The sequence below is a fragment of the Dipodomys merriami genome, unplaced genomic scaffold (genome assembly GCF_024711535.1).
Source record: "Dipodomys merriami isolate MVZ:Mamm:240054 unplaced genomic scaffold, mDipMer1.0.p SCAF_47, whole genome shotgun sequence".
Lineage (NCBI taxonomy): Eukaryota > Metazoa > Chordata > Mammalia > Rodentia > Heteromyidae > Dipodomys > Dipodomys merriami.
In genome coordinates this window covers 1,130,436-1,150,947 of record NW_027206035.1, presented here as the reverse complement: position 1 = coordinate 1,150,947, position 20,512 = coordinate 1,130,436, and the positions used below count along the sequence as shown (strand labels likewise).

Below are 20,512 nucleotides of genomic sequence, written 5' to 3'. Positions count from 1 at the left end.
ATTATGCCCATCCCCATATATATATATACCCGTCGTCAATTATTAGACCTTATACCCTATGGTATATACACTTAATCCAGAAATTTATTACTCAATTCATAAGCTCTTAGGCTTAAATTCTTTAGTAGCAATATTATATCTTTATACCTATATAATTTCCTGTTTGTCTGTTTTTTGCTAGTCATGGGGCCTGAACTCTGGGCCTGGGCACTGTCCCTCAGCTCTTCAGCTCAAGACTAGTGCTCTACCACTTTGAGCCACAGCACCACTTCCAGCTTTTTCTGCTTATGTGGTGCTGAGGAATCGAACCCAGAGTCTCATTCATGCAAGGCAAGCACTCTACCACTGAGCCACTTTCCCAGCCCTAATTTTTAATAACTAATTTTAAGCACTTTTATATTTTAGTTTTTCATGTCTCCTATCCCTCACCTCCTCTCATTCTATCCTTCTCTCAATACCATTTCTTTAAACTTACATAATTTTTAAGTGTTTCACTGTTTAAATTTAAATTTTTATTTCCATTTTTCTTCTTTTCTTTTAAATCACTCTCCTATCATTCTGTCTAATCTATTTCTCTCTCTGAGATAAGAACTTGGTTAAATTCATTCTCCTTTTACCTCTCCATAGCCCTCTAATCAGTGGTATTTCTCTGAGGAATTACTGTCAATGTTGCCATGTGCCCATCCAAGGCCTCTCACAAAGTCTCCTAACCCAACCTGTCTGTGCCTCTGTGTGAGTTAATCATCATTGAACAACTGCGTTCCATGGTTTGTGAGACATTCGCTTCTGTGATCATATGCACATGAGGGCCCAAGAAGAGACTTCCCTGGAAGGAATGTCCTAAAATGCAAAACGTCTACTAGGGCAATGGAAACCCATGGTTGGGCATGCTTAATTTTTAACCTGTGCACTGAACTAACAGGAACACATTAAGACACACTAAGAAACCCTGATGTAAAGGATCAGAGGGCTGAGGGGAAGGGAGCCGCATGCTCAGGAATATAAATGGAGCTTACAAGCCACTGCAGGCTCTGACTTTCTATGTTGAAGTTAAGATTAACAGGCAGCCCAAGTTTCTAAGAACTCATTGTCTAGGCTATATGCCTCTTTCAGAACTTCTTTTCCTCCTCCTGTATTTTGAAAACAACAGTTAGTACTGTGTTTCTCTCTCCTAGGGGCAATTTTTCTCTTCACACAATGCTTAAAGTAGATAATAGGAAGCTGAAATTAAAGTTAACAAGTATGAAGTAGCACACAGTGCTTGTCCTGAATTCCTGGACCTAAAAAGTTCCCAATTCTAAGCACAAAGTGATCATGGGTGTATCCTAACAACCTCCACTGAATGGATAAATTTGAACAATTTTCCCAAGGCAGGTATTGTCCAGTACAGTAGTTACCACCTATAACCCTTGTTATTAGGATGGTTGTGATCTACTAGAACAATAAACTTGAAACTGGGCCAAGACGAGACAACTTATCGTTGCTAGAAACGGGGGAAGACAACTAGGAGAATGTTTCTCTGGCACAGACATGGATATAATTACAACAAAGTTCTAAATTGTGGCTCATCAGTAAAGACTATCAAGTCATACATCAATAAAGGTAATAACTAAACATAAAAATTAAAAAAAAAACTATTTGGGTTTCCGTACTAACATCTTTTTAAAGGTGTGTGTGTGGTGTCTGAGATTTTGTATGGGGCAGCATTGGTTCTTAAAAATCATCCTATTGGCACTATCTTTAGGTTTCCCATTCAAGTCTGGTGGCATTCTAGCTGTACCACTTGAATCACACAATTCTTGACTTCTGCTGGTTAACGAGATAAACATGTAAGGTATATGTCAACCTTGGTTGGTTTCAAATTATGATCTTCAGATCTCATTCTCTGGAGTAGGTAAGGATATAAGAGTGAGCCACTATGCTCAGCCCAGTATTTCCAGTAAGTTACTTAATCTTTCTGAATCTCAGCTTCTTCTTGTGTGGAAAGTGAACAGAATTATTTTGTGTATCTTAGAATCTGGTGGGAGTTATGACTAGGTATAGGAAGTATAAGTGTTCGGGATGTGCAGACAGAGCCTGACAATCTCATAAAACTACTGAAACTATTGAAATGAATTAAAGGAATTGAAAACGATGGATTTTTCTTTTTTTTGTTTATCCATTTCTGGGCAGTGAGGGAGCCACAGAAATTCAAGGAGAACAAGGAAACAAATGCAGCAGTGATACTCTGTAGATATTATGTTGACAATCAACTATACCACTTGTGGGCAGGGAAAGGAGGGAAAAACAGAGAGAGAGCAAAGAAGTGATTAGATTTTCGAAAATGAAATGAACTCATTATCTAAATTACAAAATGGTGACCCGTATGTCCACTACATTAACAATAACAATTTTTTAAAGTCCAGGTTGATGATTCTCTCCTCCAGTTTTAGTTAGAGGACCTTGAGACTCAGGCCCACCTATAGAGTTTTCGAAGGTCAATTGATATGATAATTAATATAGAGCCAAAATCTCTTAACAAATGTTATAAAAAGTATTTCATTCGTAGTACTTCTTTCTGTTTGAATGGAGATTCTATATGTTATTGGCAGAGCTATGTTTTTTACTTTTTGTTTTCAGTATTTGTCAACTGTTGAAATCCTTCTTGAAGCTTTGGGACAGAGGTCTGCTATATCTTGGCACCCTGCCCCTAACTAAAATAGTAATCAACCTTTGAAATTAATTTACTTGTGTATGAGTTTGTTTTATTTCTTTATTCATTTATATATTTATTTGTTTATTTATTTATTTTTGTCGCTGGTGGTGAAATCTGGGCCTGGTCGCTGCCCTCAGCTCTTCAGCTCAAGGCTAGTGCTCTACCACTCGAGCCACAGCACCACTTCTGGCTTTTTCTGCTTACGTGGTGAGGAGGAATCAAACCCAGGGCCTCATGCATGCAAGGTAATCTGTGTACCACTAATCTACCTTCTCAGCACCTATGAGGGGTATTTTTGTGCACGGGTCTATCAAGGAAATCTATTCAGAAATGTATTCATTTGCCACTAGACATTAATTATGAATTATCTGATAGTTAAAGGATAAATTGTTATCATTTTTACTAGGAATTGTTTGTCTTCCCATGCTAAACACATGGAGGAGGGTATTTTAAACTAAAACTACAAAAGAAATTTAAGATCTTTGTGCTAACAAATGTGTCCAGTTATTACATTAAAAAGAAAATTCAAACTTCATGAATACAGAGCTCAAACTTCTTATACTACTTATTTCAAAATGCAAACTAAAGGGAAAATCAGACAGGGGATAAAATTTATATTGTATGTTAATTTTTAAAGAGGAAAATAAGATCCTAGATGGCAGATTAAAGGCAAAGCAATATCAGAGCCCTATCTGCTCAATAAGAAATAAGCTTATTTGAACAAAAAAACTGCAAAGTGCACATCAGGCAAAGGCAAGCAGTCAGAGCTTACCACCAACACAGAAATACCATATCTCTCAGAAAAAGGAAACAAGTTCAGACCAGTGCTCATCCTTATCCCTGATTTCAATAATACATATACACCCCCTACACACACACACACACACACACACACACACACACACACACACACACACACACACACACACACACAATGAATGTATGCAACAGCTCAACCTACTCACATCCACTCAACATGAATCAAAGAACTTCCTGTAATATTTGAAACTTTAAGTTTCAAGTCATGTAAATAATTGATAATAGATGCATAAGTAATTATTTTCTGAATAGCGCTCTACTGTGAAAGTGAGAATTCATGATGATTATAACTACTTTAAACATCTCTGAATCTCAAAAAAATTAAACAACACACAATCCGGGACTGCATTTCTACCAGCTATTCTGCAAAGGCTTAATAAGAAGATACTTATGAGATTTTGTGTACCAAAAATTAAATACTAAATTCAATTAATACCTGAGTAAGTGAAGAGAAAGATGATCAGAGAGACCTATGCTGCCTCCAGTTCTCAACCAGCTGTACACTGTGTCATCTTTGCTGCTGCTGGACCTTAGTTGTCTTCTCCAGTGCAGTGGCCACACTGGGGTTGGATTGGGCGTGGTAGGGAGATGAGTTTGGCCACATGGGAGGCCACACTGGGGTTGAGGTTTGGGGCAGTGTGGAGGGGAGAGGAGGCCTTGGCAGAAGCTGGTGAAGCAAGGAAAGAGGCAGGAAGCCGGAGGCTCAGGAAGCAGCATGCCCAAAGGCTGCCTGGTTCTGGAGAGTGTCTGTGAGGTGGGGTTGTTGGGGCGGATCCCATGGGGCCTGGTGGCCTGGTGAGAAGAGGAAGGAATCTCAAGTACTGCAAAGGAGGACAATGGAAATTAAGATCACAATGGCTGAACAATTTCAACAACAAAGGTGAGGACATGGAGGTAAACTCTGGGGATGAGAGGACGGCAGCACTGGGCCAGTGGAGTTCAATCCTTTCTGGACATACCTGGAAGTGTGTGAGGACTGGCTCCACCACAGCTTTGGCCTCACTCGACTTGAACGGGCACCCGGAATGGTCACCTCAGCCTCAGCCTGCCCCAGAGAGCCAGACTGGCATAGATGCTGAAGACCAAGCAGTGGCTGGGAAGCTATGCGCAACAGGGTGGAGGAAGCATGGCTGGTGGGTGCAGCTCCAGCCCAGCCAGGTCCAGGGCCAACGGGGAAGTTCAGACTGTAGATCTAGAGCAGGCAGTGTGCCCCAGACCAGTGGGACTTCCAGGGACTTGCGTGGAGGCCAACACGTGCATGCTGGGAACTTCAAAAGCATGGCCCAGGCGTCTCCACGGAAAGGTGCATTCACTCCTGTGCCTCTCCTGTCTTCTGGACTCTCGCTGTCCTCCTGCTTCCTGCTGAAGTACCAGGCCATAGACCGCCCCCAAAGGCCAGCAGAGAGCCCTTGCCAATGTAAATGCAGGGGGGTCGTTTATTACAGCTCGAGCTGGACTCACAAATCTTCCCTGACACAGCAGGTCAATAATTGTCAGTCCCAATCTCTTGGTCAGCAAGGTTTTTTTTTATTTTGTATGAAGCAGGTGGAAGGATCATTACAACACTGATTTTGTGATAGGCCGGTGGTTCGTAGTAAACTAGTCTTAAATTTATTGGTTGGGGAATGATCATTTCCAGTAAGGGCAGGGACTTTCTAGCTTAGCAGTTACAGGATAGGTTAAATCATACATAGCAAGCATATTATAAGTTGGGGTAGGTGGGGCCAATCACAGGAATGCTGAGGGCACTATTCCTGGATTATTTCCCGACCTAAATTGCTTCCTGATAGAGTTGGGAGATAATTGGTCAGGGCAGTCTGAGATTCCTGGACAGATCAGGGCTGTCTGGTTTCTTAGTTATTTTTACTGTTACATTTTCTTAGAACATGAACTGACACTCTTTTTCCAGTAGCAGATAACAGATATTTTCCTTAGAGTTTCTGAAATCACTGCCAACCTATTTGTCCTCTCACTGACACATCCAACTACAGGAGTCAACTTCTCCACGCCGATGACAGGCCATCTCGGAGATATTCACAGGGCTATGTTTCCTCCTCTATCTCAGGCCTTTCTTCTGAAAGAACATCCTTACTAAAAACTTTTTAGTTGTTTCTAGTGAGGAAGAAAAGTAAGGCCTAGTTGCAGCCATGGAACCAAGAATTGAGGGCCATGGCTAGAGCAAAATGCCCTGAGAAAAGATGGATTCATTTTTGTCAAAGACACAAGTCTCTATAGGAACTCTCATTCTAACTGATTTTCTTCCTAGTAATATATTCACAGAATATGTAGACTATGTAATGAATGAACAATGGCATATGCATAATATTTGCAAATATGGAGGGAATTAAGAAAAAACTGCAATGGCCAGAAGTAACTGGTTCTTTGAAAGAGAGCTGGTAGGTTCTTTGTTTGGTCTCTACGCCTTTTAGCACGGTATTTTGTATTGCATTCAAACATATGAAGTTCTTAAAATGTAAAATCAGGACAAATAGTTAAAAATAAGGAAATTTTCCTAATAAAGTATACAAACTGCATCTTTAAATTCAGAGGTACTTAACTTGAAATTTTTCTCACGTTAAATTGCCTTTTGTTCCACCGAAGAGTTGATATTCGAAAATTCCTAAAGAGAATTATTTTTTTTCTTTTCTTCCTTTTTAAGGAACCATAGTAAGGTCCACCTGTTTCTGCTGTGAGCTCTTTCTTCCACTTACTGCCCAGTTGCTGTCAATACTCATCCCCATACGAGACAAGCAGCTCACATCCTGCCTTGATGACATGACAGGTTTGGTAGAAGATCTACCTCTGATACTGAAAGGCCCTCGGATTCTGATTCTCAGCACACCTGCCACAGTTCATATACCTAAAGTTGAAGCAGGCACAGGAAGGAAACATAAGAGGGTAAGTTTCTGCTCCCTTTGGATCTACTCCTAATACTCATCCACTCTAGAACTCTAAGTGCACTGTTTTCAAAGCTCAGTTCCAGACTTCTCTTAATCCTTATTTGTCACAAATAGATTGATTTCCAGATTCTCTAAATTGAGTTAAAGTTTATGTCATAGATTTTGGTGGGGACATGCATTCTGTTTCTAGATTAGCACACATAATTTGACATTTGGCCCAAGTAATTTTCCTTAGATTGGACTCACTCATGCACCTGTCTCCAGTATGTTCCCATAGAAATTCAGAGAATCATTTGTCTTATAAAGACAATAGAGGGAAATTTGTTTATTCATGATGTTGTTTCCTGATACGACAATGGTTCCCCATGGCACAGGGCTGCAGGACATACCATAGAACCACTGCTTTCTGAACCTCACCACTGCTCCAACTCTGCTTCTACGTGTTTGAGTATACCCTAATAGACTAAAGTTCTTTCTTGTAGGTTGTTAGGGCACTATGTACTTTGCAAAAACTACGAAGAAAAATTATAGTTAAATACTCCTACAATGAAATTGTCCTTTCTATCTCCACATGTGTTTCGCAATTACTCAGGGAATATGATTTATTCAACTACTGAGGATAATTCTTTGACTCGTATACAGTATGTGCTTTACAGATGCAGGATCTATGAATGAAGTTAGGCCCTTTGGTTTTTCTTCTGATGTCTTAATTTTGTCTCTCATGGAAATTTTTATTTTGATACAGTACACATATTTATATGCATACATACATACATACATACATACATACATACATACATACATACATACATACATACCAGAGCTAATGATTGAACTCAGTAACTAAACTTACCTCTTGCAATACAAGCAGTCTACCACTTGAACCACTAGCCCTTTTTGTGTTGTTTATTTTTGAGGTATTTTTTGTCTGTCAAGGGGCATAAACTCTGTGCCTGAATGTTGTCCTTCAGCTCTTCAACTCAAGGCAAGCGCTCTACCACTTGAGCCACAGCGCCGCTTTTGATTTTCTGCTGGTTAATTGGAGATAAGAGTTTCACAGCCTTTCTTCCATGGGCTGGATTTGAACCATGATACTCATATCCGAGCTTTCTGAGTAGCTACTTACAGGTTTGAGCCACCAGTGCACAGTTTGTTTTTGAGGTATTATTTACCCTGCTGTCCTGGGTTGCCATCCTGCTTGTGCTTGCCTGGGTTGCTGGAGATACTTCACTTTATCCAGCCATTGTACTTCCACAGTAGCTGGGATAACAAATGTGCACCAACGTGCTCAGCCATTGTTAGTAATCGGGGTCTTATAATCTTTTATGCTAGGAATGGCATCAGACTGAGATCTCATCATCTCTATCTCAAAAGTCCAAATTAAAGGTTGAGCTATGGAACCCAGCTATACTATTTATATTTTTATTTCTTGTCCATCAAATATTCATAATTTTGAAAGCACCAAGTACAGCAAAAGAAAAATGGAGATATGGGAATCCATATGTGTGATAATCAGGGTGCAAGTATTCTGAGGATAATATCCTCTTAGGAACCATGAAAATGACTGCTGGACTCACTCCAGTTGGCCTGGGATTTATTTTTTGCATCTACACATAGAAGTTACTCCTTTTTGTGATCTGAGTTTCAGAAAGACAAGCTAAAGGCTTTTGGGTAATAATCGGCAAAATCACATTACTTGATTCCAGTGATGCTCTTTGAGCCTGCATGGACTCAGTAGTTGTGAACACATAAGATGCCGTCTACACATCTGAGGGGATTTGTCATAGTCCTAACAGAGGCTCCTTAAGCAAGGATGCACTTTGCCTCTAACACACTCTGTTTATATGCGCTATACTTTGATCCTAAATCAGCATGTCCATGTTTATGCAGATTCCACAAACACATACAATTATTTTGTCCATGTCCTAGCAATGCTTCATTGGAGGCACAGGGGGACACATGGAGTTAGAGAAAGGGGGGAAAGGGAGGGCATTTCTTACCATCTAGGAGTACCTATTGTCTGCATCTTCATCTTCTATGATCAAGCCCTCATAGGGGCTGAAGTGCAAACCCAATGGCAGATCAGATTCCTCATTCCATACTCTAAGCCTAGCCTCAGGGTACTGTACAGACGAATTCTCAGCCCAGTGGGCAGACTGAGGACTGAATGGTCATAATGCCCCTTGTCCACCACATTGTCTCTTACAAATATAGGTGGCCCATGAACAGTGTAGCTGGTGATGAAGAAGTTCTGACACTGCTCACAATCTGAGGCAAGAGAAGCAAAAATTAGTCCTGAAATATGTACATTCCCAGATTTAACAATCATGAGAAAGAGCACAGAATGCATATCATTGTCGCTTAGTTCTTCATGTGAAGTTACTAGAGTAAACCAGTAATTGGGGGCCAAATGACCTGATGAATTATTATAAAAGCACATTTGCCTTCTGTTTGAACAAGCACAGAGGGTTACTTACACAGGTAATCATCATCCTGGGGTTTACGGATATCTTCATAAGCATAACTCTTTCTTTCCTGTAGGATGTACATGCTCATTTTTACCTCCTTTTTCCTACGTCCAAGTTGAAAAACAATGGTTATTTAAGTTGGGGATCAACAATCTTTGTCCCTATTTCTTCAGAAAAGTAAAATCTCTTACTACCAAATTATCATCTATTCTTCTCACATACTCTGGTTCCCCATTAACCTTTGACTCAGAGATACAAAGACTTCATTTGAACACTAACTACAGGTTTCTAATTCAATTTTAAGTTTTGGCCATTCCCATTTTCAGGTTTAATTTTGACTTCATTAAATTTCTTATAAAGTGGTATTTGATGAATTTATTCATTCAGAATATTTGTTGAGGGTATGTTAAGTATTGAGCAAAGACGAGGACATACAGGATTGAAAATGTGTGGTCACAGATTTATCAGACACTTTGCGTTTATCTGTTATTTTACCTTTTACTTATCATTTTCAGACAACATGCAGGCTGTACACATTTTTCTTGTCAGTCCTGGGGCTTGAACTCAGGGCCTGGCACTGTCCCTGTGCTTCTTTTGCTCAAGGCTAGCACTCAACAACTTGAGCCACATTGCCACCTCTGGCCTTTTCTGTTCATGTGGTTCTAAGGAATAGAACCAAAGGCTTCATTCATACAAGACACATAATCTACAACTAAGCCACGTTCCCAGTGCAGTCTGTGCATCTTTATCTATGTTCTTTAGATTAACATTCAGAAGTTCAGGGAGAATGTAAAATGTGTCATGGCCTAAGTGCCTCTAGGTGGATAATAACCCAAGTGTGTAACTTCATTGTGAAATTCTTATGTGCTGCTCATTGGAAACCTAATTACTAGTTCCACAGCTTACTTCAGCCTGTTTGAACTTTCCAAAGTCCATCTCACATAATCAGATTACCCTCAGCAACCTTGATAGAATTACCAAAATTAGTAAATTTCCCAAATTATTTTCTCTTACCCAATTTTTGTTTGCAGTATTGTCCTTGTGTATTTGCTTCTCCAAGAGGGAACACTGGTTTCTGGGCCTCTTCTAATCCACTTGGCTTTGAGAAATTTATAATTCCTGAGAACTTCTTCAAACTAGGTTCCTTACCTAAGGTTGTCTTGGGCATTCCCTTCAATGAAAGTCACATATAGAATTGGAATGTATTTCCTAAGCCTTCCATCTCCTATCAGTTTTCTCTCAAATCCATATAAGTTAGACTGAGGGAGGGAGAGCACTTGAGAATACAAACCAAAAAGCAAACAAGGTCTGTGAATGAAGGAAATGAAGCTTGGAAGAAGACATGACTAGTGGTGACATTTAATGAAAGAGAACACGGGGAAAGTGGAGAATTACAAAACTTGGTTGGAAAAAGGTATGACAGAGCAGTGAGAATAGGAAGAAATTATTGGCAGAAATCTATATGGACAATTAAGCACATTCAAATTGCAACTAGTTATAACAGATGACTTTGAAATTAGTTTGACTTTTTTCTATGCAATTTTGCCTGAAAAAGTATGTACCATATAATAATTGTATAAATTGGTATACATGTCTGTTTTTGAGATGATAAGGTAAAAAAAAATGTGATACGGTAAAAAAAGAAAATGTTCATCAGGCAGACTCTAGTGACTCGTGATTGTAATCCTAGTTATTCAGTAGGCTGAGAGCTGAGGAGTAAGCTTGGCAGCCAGCCCAAGGAGTAGTAAGACTCATATCCACTTAACCATCATAAAAGCCAGGAGTGGTATTGTGGTTCAAGTTGTTGAGTGCTAGCCTTGCTAGCACAAAAGGAAGGATCTGGAACAATGATTAGTCCTGATTGTAAGTCTCAGGCCCAGCACCAAAAAATTTAACATTGAATCTTGTGAATTCTTAAAATAAAGCATCAATGGGACTAAACATTTCTTTCTGCTTTTCTTTTTTCCAGTCCACGGCCTGGGCCCTTTCCCTGAGCATCTTTGGCTTGAGGCTAGCACTTTACCGCTTGAGCCACAGCACCATTTTCAGCTTGCTTTTCCTGTTTATGTGGTACTAAGGAATCAAACTAAGGGCTTCATGCATGCTAGGCAAGCACTCAACCATTAAGCTACATTCCAAGCCCCTAATTATTTGTTTTTGAGCCCTGATATAAATTCACTTTCTGTGACATCCCTAGTTGAAATAAATTAGTTGAAATTGAATTTGAAGACATTAACTTCAGTATTTCTCGAGCCTGTTACTTTTACTTAAATTTCAAAACTGATTAATTATTATATATATTGATTTTAACTTGTTTATCCTGAAAATATTGAGGGGGGTTCAGTTGAGACTTCAGACCTCTGAAGAACGACCAGTTATTGTCCAACCACTCAAAAGACTCACATGTAAAGGCTACAGCTAAACAAACAACTATGGAAAGTTCCAGAATCAGCTAACTAAAGCTCAGAAGAAGGGACCAATCCTCCTCTTCCTCACAGAATTGACATTTGAAATTAGCCTCAGAAGGACATGTATCTATGTAAAATATTATGTCACTTTTTTTAGTTGTCAGTAAACTTTTCTTAAAACTTACAAATAGTGTGGATTTATTGTTGCATCTACCAATTTGTTATAACAAAATGAAAAGTGGTTGGAACAGAGATTGGAACAATCATTCAGTGAATGGTGTGAAGATGTGAATGGCTAAGATAGCTAAGACTTTATAATGCTGTGTAAGTATTTATGAATTTGTAAGTGCCTTTAGAGAAAATGTATTGGTAGACTTCACCACCACTAAGTGTGATCTCAGACACAATACATTTTTAGATTTCGGTTTTCTCATCACGTAAGTGATTATAGTTTACTATTTGCCTCATTATGTTGTTGTAATATTGAAATCTATTTGTTCATGGAACATTTAAAATAAAGTCTAAAATATTGTGAAAATAAAATAAGTGGTAGTGATTATTGTGGATATAAATTGAATCTTAGAATGAATATGATAAGAACAGAAGAGATCAGGAAAAAGAAGCAGATGTTCCTAGGGCTTCTTCTCTTACTTGGAACCATGAAGAAAGTTTACTCATCAATAGAATTTGGGAGACATTTATCTTCTGACGCTTACTCTGTTCAGTTCTGAAGGTCACCCAAGAAGGTTTGACTAAAAGTGATGAGAAATCTGGATTTTGGTTACAAAATATCTGCAAACTGTGGATTCTAATTTTTGACAGCAAATCTCAGCCAGAGAGAAAAGACTATATTTTAGGAAAATGTTTTCTGAATTATCATTAAGGCTTGTCCCTATATTTCTTCTCTTCAATTTCTTCAAACCTAGACAAAACCCATCTTTGCTTCACTCTGTGTTCATAAGCTATCTGTTATAATTTAATTGGTTTTTGATGACAAGAAACACTAAGCAAATTAGGAACAGGAGGGAAAGATTATTTAGTTAAATAGCATACATCATGGTCAACTTAGTTTCATTTTAGTGATGAAGGATTGTTTAACACACATAAATCTTTAAATGCAATGCAACACATAAGCTGATCAAGGACAAAAATCACACACTCATTTCTCTGGATGCAAAAAAAGCCTTTGACAAAAGTAAACATTCTTCTTTTTTTTTTTTTTTTTGGTCAGTTGTGGGGCTTGACCTCTGGGCCTGGGTGCTATCCCTCAGCTCTTCAGCTCAATGCAAGCATTCAATCATTGAGGCACAGCACTACTTCCAGTTTTCTGGTCGTTTATTGGAGAAAAGTGCTTCACAGACTTTCCTGCCCGGCCTGGCTTTGAACTCTGATCCTCAGAGCTCAGCCTACTGAGAAGTCAAGATTACAGGTGTTATGCTAAGTTAAAGTCAGCATTCTTTTATCATAAAACCCTTGAAGAAACTAGTGATACTGGGTATATATCTCGATAGGATTACGGGTATATGTGAAAAATTAAATCATTTCTGTTAATAGCAGGAATGACACAAATGTCTATTTTTTCACTCTTTTCCCGTATTGAATGCAATCAAGCCACAGAAATAAGCATAGAGAAAGAAATAAATAGGTCAAAAGGGAAGAAACCATTTAAATTATGCTTGTTCACATATTACATGATCCTATATTTAAAAGATCCTAAAAATTTCCAGAGAAAAATTCTAGATCTGATAAATGCTATTGGAAATGTGCCAGAATAAATGATGAACATTTAAAATCATCAGCTTGTCTGCCAACAATGAACAGTCTGGAAAAGAAATCAGAAAAATCACAATAGTCTCAAAAAATTAGCTTAAGATTGTGCTTAACTAATGAAGTAAAAAGACTTCTATAATGAAAAGTATAAAACCTCAAATAGAACTGAAAGCCAACCTGGGCTGGTAAGTTTGTGAGACTCTTATTTCCAATTAAGCACCAGAAAATATGAAGTGGTGCTGTGGTTCAAGTGGTAGAGTGCTCACCTTGAGTTGAAGAGGTCAGACACAACACTCAAGGCAACTGTCAGGATTGACGACGATGATGATGAAGATGATGAAGATGATGATGATGATGATGATAATGATAATAATAATAAACTTAAAAATTGGCACTATGGATTGCATTTCATTCTTCCAAAATTATAAGTTGAATTCCCAATCCTCAAAATATTATTTGGAGATGGAGCGTTTGGTAGCTAATTAGGGTAAGATGACATCATGGAAGTGAGGCCCGAGATGGATTTAACTTTCACAGAAAAAAGCAAAGAAAGATCCTTTCCATCTCAACTGTTCCTCCTTTCCCAGTCATGAACATACCAAGATTTCATGTAGATACACAATGAGATATAGGCCATCTACAAACCTAAAATAGATCCTTCATCAGAACCCAGTCACACTAGCATACTGGTTTGAGTTTTCAAGCTTTCAGAACTATGAGAAATAAATTTTTATTTAATTAACTCACTGTATACTATTTGGTTATGGCAGACTAAGTTGAACACACAATGAGAAAAACACTGGAATTCACCGTTTTTACAAAGAAGATACATAAATCTTTGTATGTGGCTAACAAATGTATGAAAATATGCTCAATATTACTAAGCAGTAGGGAAATTTAAGTAAAATGTCAATGACTCCTTAGGATGCCTACCATAAAAATAAATAAAAAGATACTGGATGCTGGGCACTGGTGGCTCTCGCCTATAATCCTAGCTACTCAGGAGGCTGAGGTCTGATCATGGAGCAAAGCCAGCCTGGGCAGGAAAGTCTGTAAAACTCTTATCTCCAATTAAACCACCAAAACACCAAAAGTGCCGCTATGACTAAAGTGGTAGAACACTAGCTTTCAGCTAAAGAACTGAGGGACAGCACCCAGGCCCAGAGTTCAAGCCCCACGACCAACAAAATAATGGAACCTTTGCTCGCTGCTGGTAGAAATATAAAATAGTGCAGTTGCCTTGGGAAATAGTATGAAAAGCATTCTAAAAATTAAAACCATAACTAGCTTATTATCTAGCAATCTAATTCCTGATATACATAGAGACAGGAAGGAAGGAGGAATGGAAAGAAGTAAGGAAACAAGGAATGTAAATAGATCCTAAATAGATATTGGCACATTCAGTATAACTGCAGCATTATTAATACTATTGTCAGTTGTAAAGTAGTTGCATAGAAAAACAGACATTATATATGACAAATTACATGATCACATAAAGGAAGAACAGTTAAGGTTCACCTGTCTTTTTCCAGGTTTATCCAATGTGAATAACACAGACAGGGTAACATTTCCACAGTCTATCATGGATCTTTGGCACAGAGTACATTGCAGATTCCATGTTCAATTCAAATCAAAGACATCAGGCTGCAACCTTGTGATTTTAGTCACAATTCTCTCTGTCTGGTCTATTCTTTCTATGTGAACTCTCTAAATGAAGACATTTGACCACATAACCCCTCTGTGATATATAAATGCATACCGCACTGGAAACCCTTCAAAAGCACAATCTTACTTGGGTCAATTTGACCAAAAGATGAAGAATACAAAATTCTTGAACAGAGAATCAAGTGGACCAATCTCTCCATGACTCTAGTAGCATTTATTCTTCTCTCAACTCCAGTAAGAAATTGGTTCTATTTTTGACAGTTTCCATTTTTGTTCAGATTGTTCAATGTCTTTCTCTGCGTGGTTATTTCACTAAATAGACTATCTTCCATGAGATTGTAAATGACTGCAAATAAGTCAACAAATATATGTTTTCCAGGTGTTAGATAGAAAATCAATGCATCAAGAAAATATGGACTATAATATTGTATCAAAATGCTGTATGTACTTATCTACGTAATAGAAAGTGATGAGGATCACTTTTTACTTGAATTTTACCCTACTAAACATCTAGCAGAGTCCTACCTCTATCTATGTTTCTCTTATCCTTTGGATTTTTGCAACCATCTTCTAACAAGCTTCTCTTTTGCCTCGTTTCTAATTTTTTACATTGCTATCAGATTTTTTACCAAAACTATTTTTAATAGTGTTTTGATAAGTTATCTGAAGAGAGCGAGAGAAAGAGACAGCAGTGGTGATAGAGAGATACTCATCTTCCTAACAACTCCAATTTCGTCCTCCAGAAAAGTGAGAAAAATCAGGCACTTACCATCATCCATAATGATGTTTTATTATAACTCACTCAACAGAACAGCAGAATAAGTTAAGAGTGAGTCAATTACAAGTAGCTCATCTCGAGTGATTAATTAAGCACTGAAATCATTTTGGTGTTACTCATCCATAACCAAATACAGAATTCTCTTCTTTTTATTCACCATCCAAAGAAACCCAAATTGGATCTACGGCTCAAGTGGTAGAGCAATAGCCTTGAGCAAAAATGTTTAAGGGCAGTTCCTAGACTCTGAGTTTAAATTGTAAGATTTATGTCTGCACACAAAGAAAATGTGTTCCCAAATATCTGTCCTCCCATGTTCTCTGAATGTTATATGAATGATCTAGGGATAAAAGGTGTCCAGACAGATTTTAGGCTCGTGCACATTTTGTAATAAACAATAACTTCCATTCAAAAACTGAACTGGAAGTAGTGTCATCTGTGTTACGAGGAATGGACCACACATACTGTGGAGACTTTAAGGGAGCAATGAAGAAATCTTGCTCTCATGTCCTGGGCTTAACTCAGGACAGTCTTTTCACATCTATTGTTCCCCAAAGCACTTGTTGATCATCTGACTCCAGTCTCAAAGTGCTGGAACTCTTATTTCTGAGAAGAGTATATAAAATTATCTTGATAAGTCATTGCTTATTATACAGACACAAGTCAACAACTTTATGTTTTTAATCACTCTGCATGCCTGAAAGTAATAATGCGCATCACTTGTGTCCAAATCTTTTGAATAATATTCAAGTATATATATCCTACTCACAACAATGAAAGGATAAGAATTCTTGGTTCAGTGAATGCTTAAGAGTAACGAAAGATTTCCCATTACACCTAGTTACCTCTGCAATGAAGGATTTCTCTTCATAAATTACGGAGATCTGTGACAACAATTTTCCCACAGTGGGTTTCTTTTCTGTGTTAATGTTCCAATGCTTGCTGAAGGTTGACATCCAGTTGATAGACTTCCTCTAATGCTTACTTTTACGGAGATGCTGCCGTGTGTCCAAGTCTTTGGTTCCTGTTGAGATATAACTTTTTGCTGAATGTGTTTCTTTATTTGTTGTATTAAGTTTCTGTCTTGTGGATTTTCTCAATTTCACTGAGGACTGACTTCAGATTAAATGTCATTGAACATTTGTTCCATTCATTAGGTTTCATTTCTCCTATATGTCAGTTCTCTGATCAACAATGAGGTGTGCCTCCCAGATGAAAGTCTCTACACACTGGTAATGTTCATCAGGTTTCTCTCCTGTGTGTGTTCTATAAATTAACGTGAACGTGTTTTCTCCTGTGTGTTTCTGGTGCAAACAGAGGGGTGAATTTTTTTTTTAAAAAACCACACTTGTTGCAGTCATAGAATTTCTCTCATTTCAGTGTTCAGTGAAGAATGCTCAGCTGAGCCTTCTGGGTAAAAGACTGTAAAGTTATTGCATTCATGAGACTTCTCTCGCGTGTTGATGCTCTGATGCAAACTGAGTTTTCTTCCAGGTGACAGACATTCCATATTTATTACGCTCCTAAAATTTCTCACCTGTGTGAATTCCATTATGCTTACTGAGTTCTGGACTCTGGTTGAAGGATATTTCATACCTGTTACATTAACAAAATTTATCTCCTGTGTGTCTTCTCTGATGGTCAGTAAATTCTTCTTCCGGGTAAAGAATTTCCACACTTAATACATTCAGAAGCTTTCTTTCCTGTGTGTGTGTTTTTGATGGACGTTAAGGTATGCCTTCTCAGTAAAAGATTTTCCACACAGAAAACATTCATAAGGTTTCTCTCCTGTGTGTCTTCTGTTTTTGTTAAGTAAGGTTTGCCTTATGGGTGAAAGATTTTCCATACTGGATACATTCATATGGTTTCTATCCCGTATGTGTTCTCTGATGTTTGTTAAGGTGTACCTTCCAAGTGAAAGAATTTCCACACATTACAATCATAAGGTTTCTGTCCAGTGAGTCATCTCTGATGGACAGTAAGTGGTGCCATCTGGGTGACAGATTTTACATATTTTTCATATTCATAAAGTTTTTCTCCTGTGTGTTCTCTGATGGAGTTTCATGTGTGCCTTCTGGATGAGAAACATTCATAAAGTTTTTCTTACGTGTGTCTTTTCTGATGATCAGTAAACGCTGCCTTCCAGGTGAAAAACGTTGCACCCTCGATACATATATAAGGTTTTTCTCCTGTGTTTTATCTCTGATGATTAGTAACAGCTTCCTTCCAGGTGAAGGACGTTACATACTCGATACATTCATAAGGTGTCTCTACAGTGTGGATTCTCTGATGGATGTGAAGGTCTGCTTTTTGTATGAAATACTTTACATACGTGATATAATCATAAGGTCTTTCTCCTGTGTGTCTTCTCTGATGATCAGTAAGGACTGCCTTCTTGGTAAAGGACTCTCCAAACATGTTAAAATCATAGGATTTTTCCGCTGTGTGTCTTCTCTGATGGACAGTAAATAGTGCCTTCTGGTGAAAAATTATCTACATTTGTTACATTCATAAGGTTTTTCTCCTGTATGTATTATCTGATGCAAAGTGAGGTATGACTTTAGCCAGAAAGACATGCCACATTTGTTGCATTCATAAGTTCTCTCTTCTGTATGAGTTCTCTGATACATGCTGAAAGTTGACTTCTGGGTGGGAACTGTCCAATCGTCATATTCATAAGGCTTGTCTTCTGTGGGCATTTGAGGTGGGAAAGTGAGGTCTGACTTCTGAGATATATAATTTTTTTCCATCTTATATACTCATTGGAGTTCTCCTCTGCATATTTACTCTGGAATTTTATAAGGTGAATTTCCCTACTGATAGGTTTTTCACATTCATTACCTGAAAAGGATTCTCTCTTTTGAATATTTTCTGATGAGTAGTGACTGTACTTCTTATGTAAAATGTTTTTTCTTATTCAGGGCATTCTGATGTTTTCCTCTGTCCCTGAAGTATTTCTTGGGCAAAGAGAGGACACTTATCATAGTCTTCCCTATATTCATCATGGTTATAAGAAAGCTGTCCCACATAAGCCCAACTATGTCTAAAGAATATTGTCTGTGACTGAAAAAAATCTCCTTTTTTACACCACATTCAAAATATTGCTACTCATCATTTTGATCAAAATGGTCCAAATATCTCAGGGATTGTTCAACTACGGTAGACAGAGAAGGCCTATGCACCATGCATCTCATCAGGTTCAATATAGAGAAGCATGTTCTGGCACTCAATGAACTCCATAATTTTCATCCCTAATGAGTTTCTATTACTCCCAATCAGCTCTGGGTTAGAATTTGAACTCATATAAAAAGTTCTTACTAATTTGTGACAGGTACTTCAAATAGATAGTCATGTGGACTTTCCTGACAGGTCTTAATCATGTACTCCATTTCTTGGACATCTAAAATGAGACATAAAGCCAGGTGCTGGGTTCTCATGCTTATAATCTTAGCTACTCAGGAGGCTGAAATATGAGGATGATAGTTCAAAACCAGCCAGGCAGGAAAGTCCTTGAGACTTTGGCAATGTTGGGATTTGAACTGAAAGCTTAGCAGGCCCAATTGGTGAAAGAGTCAAGGTGAGGACACCAGCATGTGAACTGAGGAGCTAGGCCATTCCCAGGACCTGAAAATTAGCCCCAGGGATGGCCAGGATAAGCATAAATTCATACGTGATATATAGGATCTGTATTGACATATATATGTGGGCAGCATCTTGCGTTCGGTGCATTTCTTCTCCTTAATTTATGTCTAATTCATGATGGTATTGTGAACTTTACTGAGTATGGTGACAGATATAACTGTACTGACATGGATGACGACCCATTCCCATGGTTATAAGGTTGCCTATGCATTCATTCTCCATCCTAGCTGAGACCCAGGACTTCCACATTAGAGGAAATCAGGCGCAATGACTGGCTTCTGACATCAGGCTGAATCTTTTGTCAGGCCTGGGATTTGAACTCAGGTCTTGGTAACCCCGTTGCACTGTGGGGGAAGGGGAAGCTCATCATCCCTGAAGACTAGAATGTCAGGCCTGCTCCAGGACCTGATTTGAAGTCCCAGCAGTGGATAAAAGAGCAAGCTTACATTTTTTAAACATAGGATCTCTATTTACATACAGGTGTGGTATGCATCTTGCTTTCAATTTAGTTACTTTTAAAATTTTGATTCTTATTCATGGATGTATTGTGTATTTTATTGGGTATGGTGACAGGTATAGCTGTGCTGCCGTGGATGACAACCTATTCCCATGGCTATAGAGTTGCCTATATAGCATTTTTCATCCTTGATGAGGCCCAGGACATTCACAGGACAGGAAATCATGTGGATCCATTGGTTTCTCACATCAGGATGAATCTTTTGGCTGTGCTGGGGTTTGAACTCAGAGCTTAGCAGGCAGAATTGGGGAATGAATCAAGGTGAGCACACCAGCCTGTTAGCCACTAAGGTGTTAGGCCGTTCACGGGACCTGAGCTCGTGCCCCATGAGGGTCAATATACTCATGAAATCATAATTTAAAGCAGGAACTATATTTCCATACATGGGTGGGCGGCATCTTGCGTTCACTGTATTTATTCTCTTGATTTCGTGTCTTATTCATGGATGCAATATGTATTTTACTGACTGTGATAACAGTTATAACTATGCTGACATTGCTGGCAATCAATTTCCATGAGTATAGGGTTGCCTATATAGCATACTCCATTCTAGCTGAGACCCAGGACTTTCACAGCATAGGAAAACTGGTGCAACCATTGGCTTCTCATATCAGGATGAATCTTTTGGTAGTGGGATTTGAACTCAAGGCCTAACAGGCTCAAGTGGTGGATGAGTCATGGTGAGCACACCAGCACGTGAGCCACTAAGCATCTAGGTCTTTCCTGGAACCTGAGATCAAGACCCGGTGGGCGCTATAGTAGTGATAAATTCAGAATTTAAACAGAGGATCTCTATTTCCATACATGGATGGGTGGCATCTTGGGTTCAGTGTAGTTATTGTCTTTATTTGGT

General features: G+C 38.5%; 1 pseudogene; it reads right to left on the bottom strand.

Annotated features, from left to right (window-relative positions):
* Positions 1–6,067: 6,067 nt before the first annotated feature.
* On the bottom strand, positions 6,068–8,964 carry LOC138808708 (histone-lysine N-methyltransferase PRDM7-like; annotated as a pseudogene).
* Between the last annotated feature and the right edge of the window lie 11,548 nt (positions 8,965–20,512).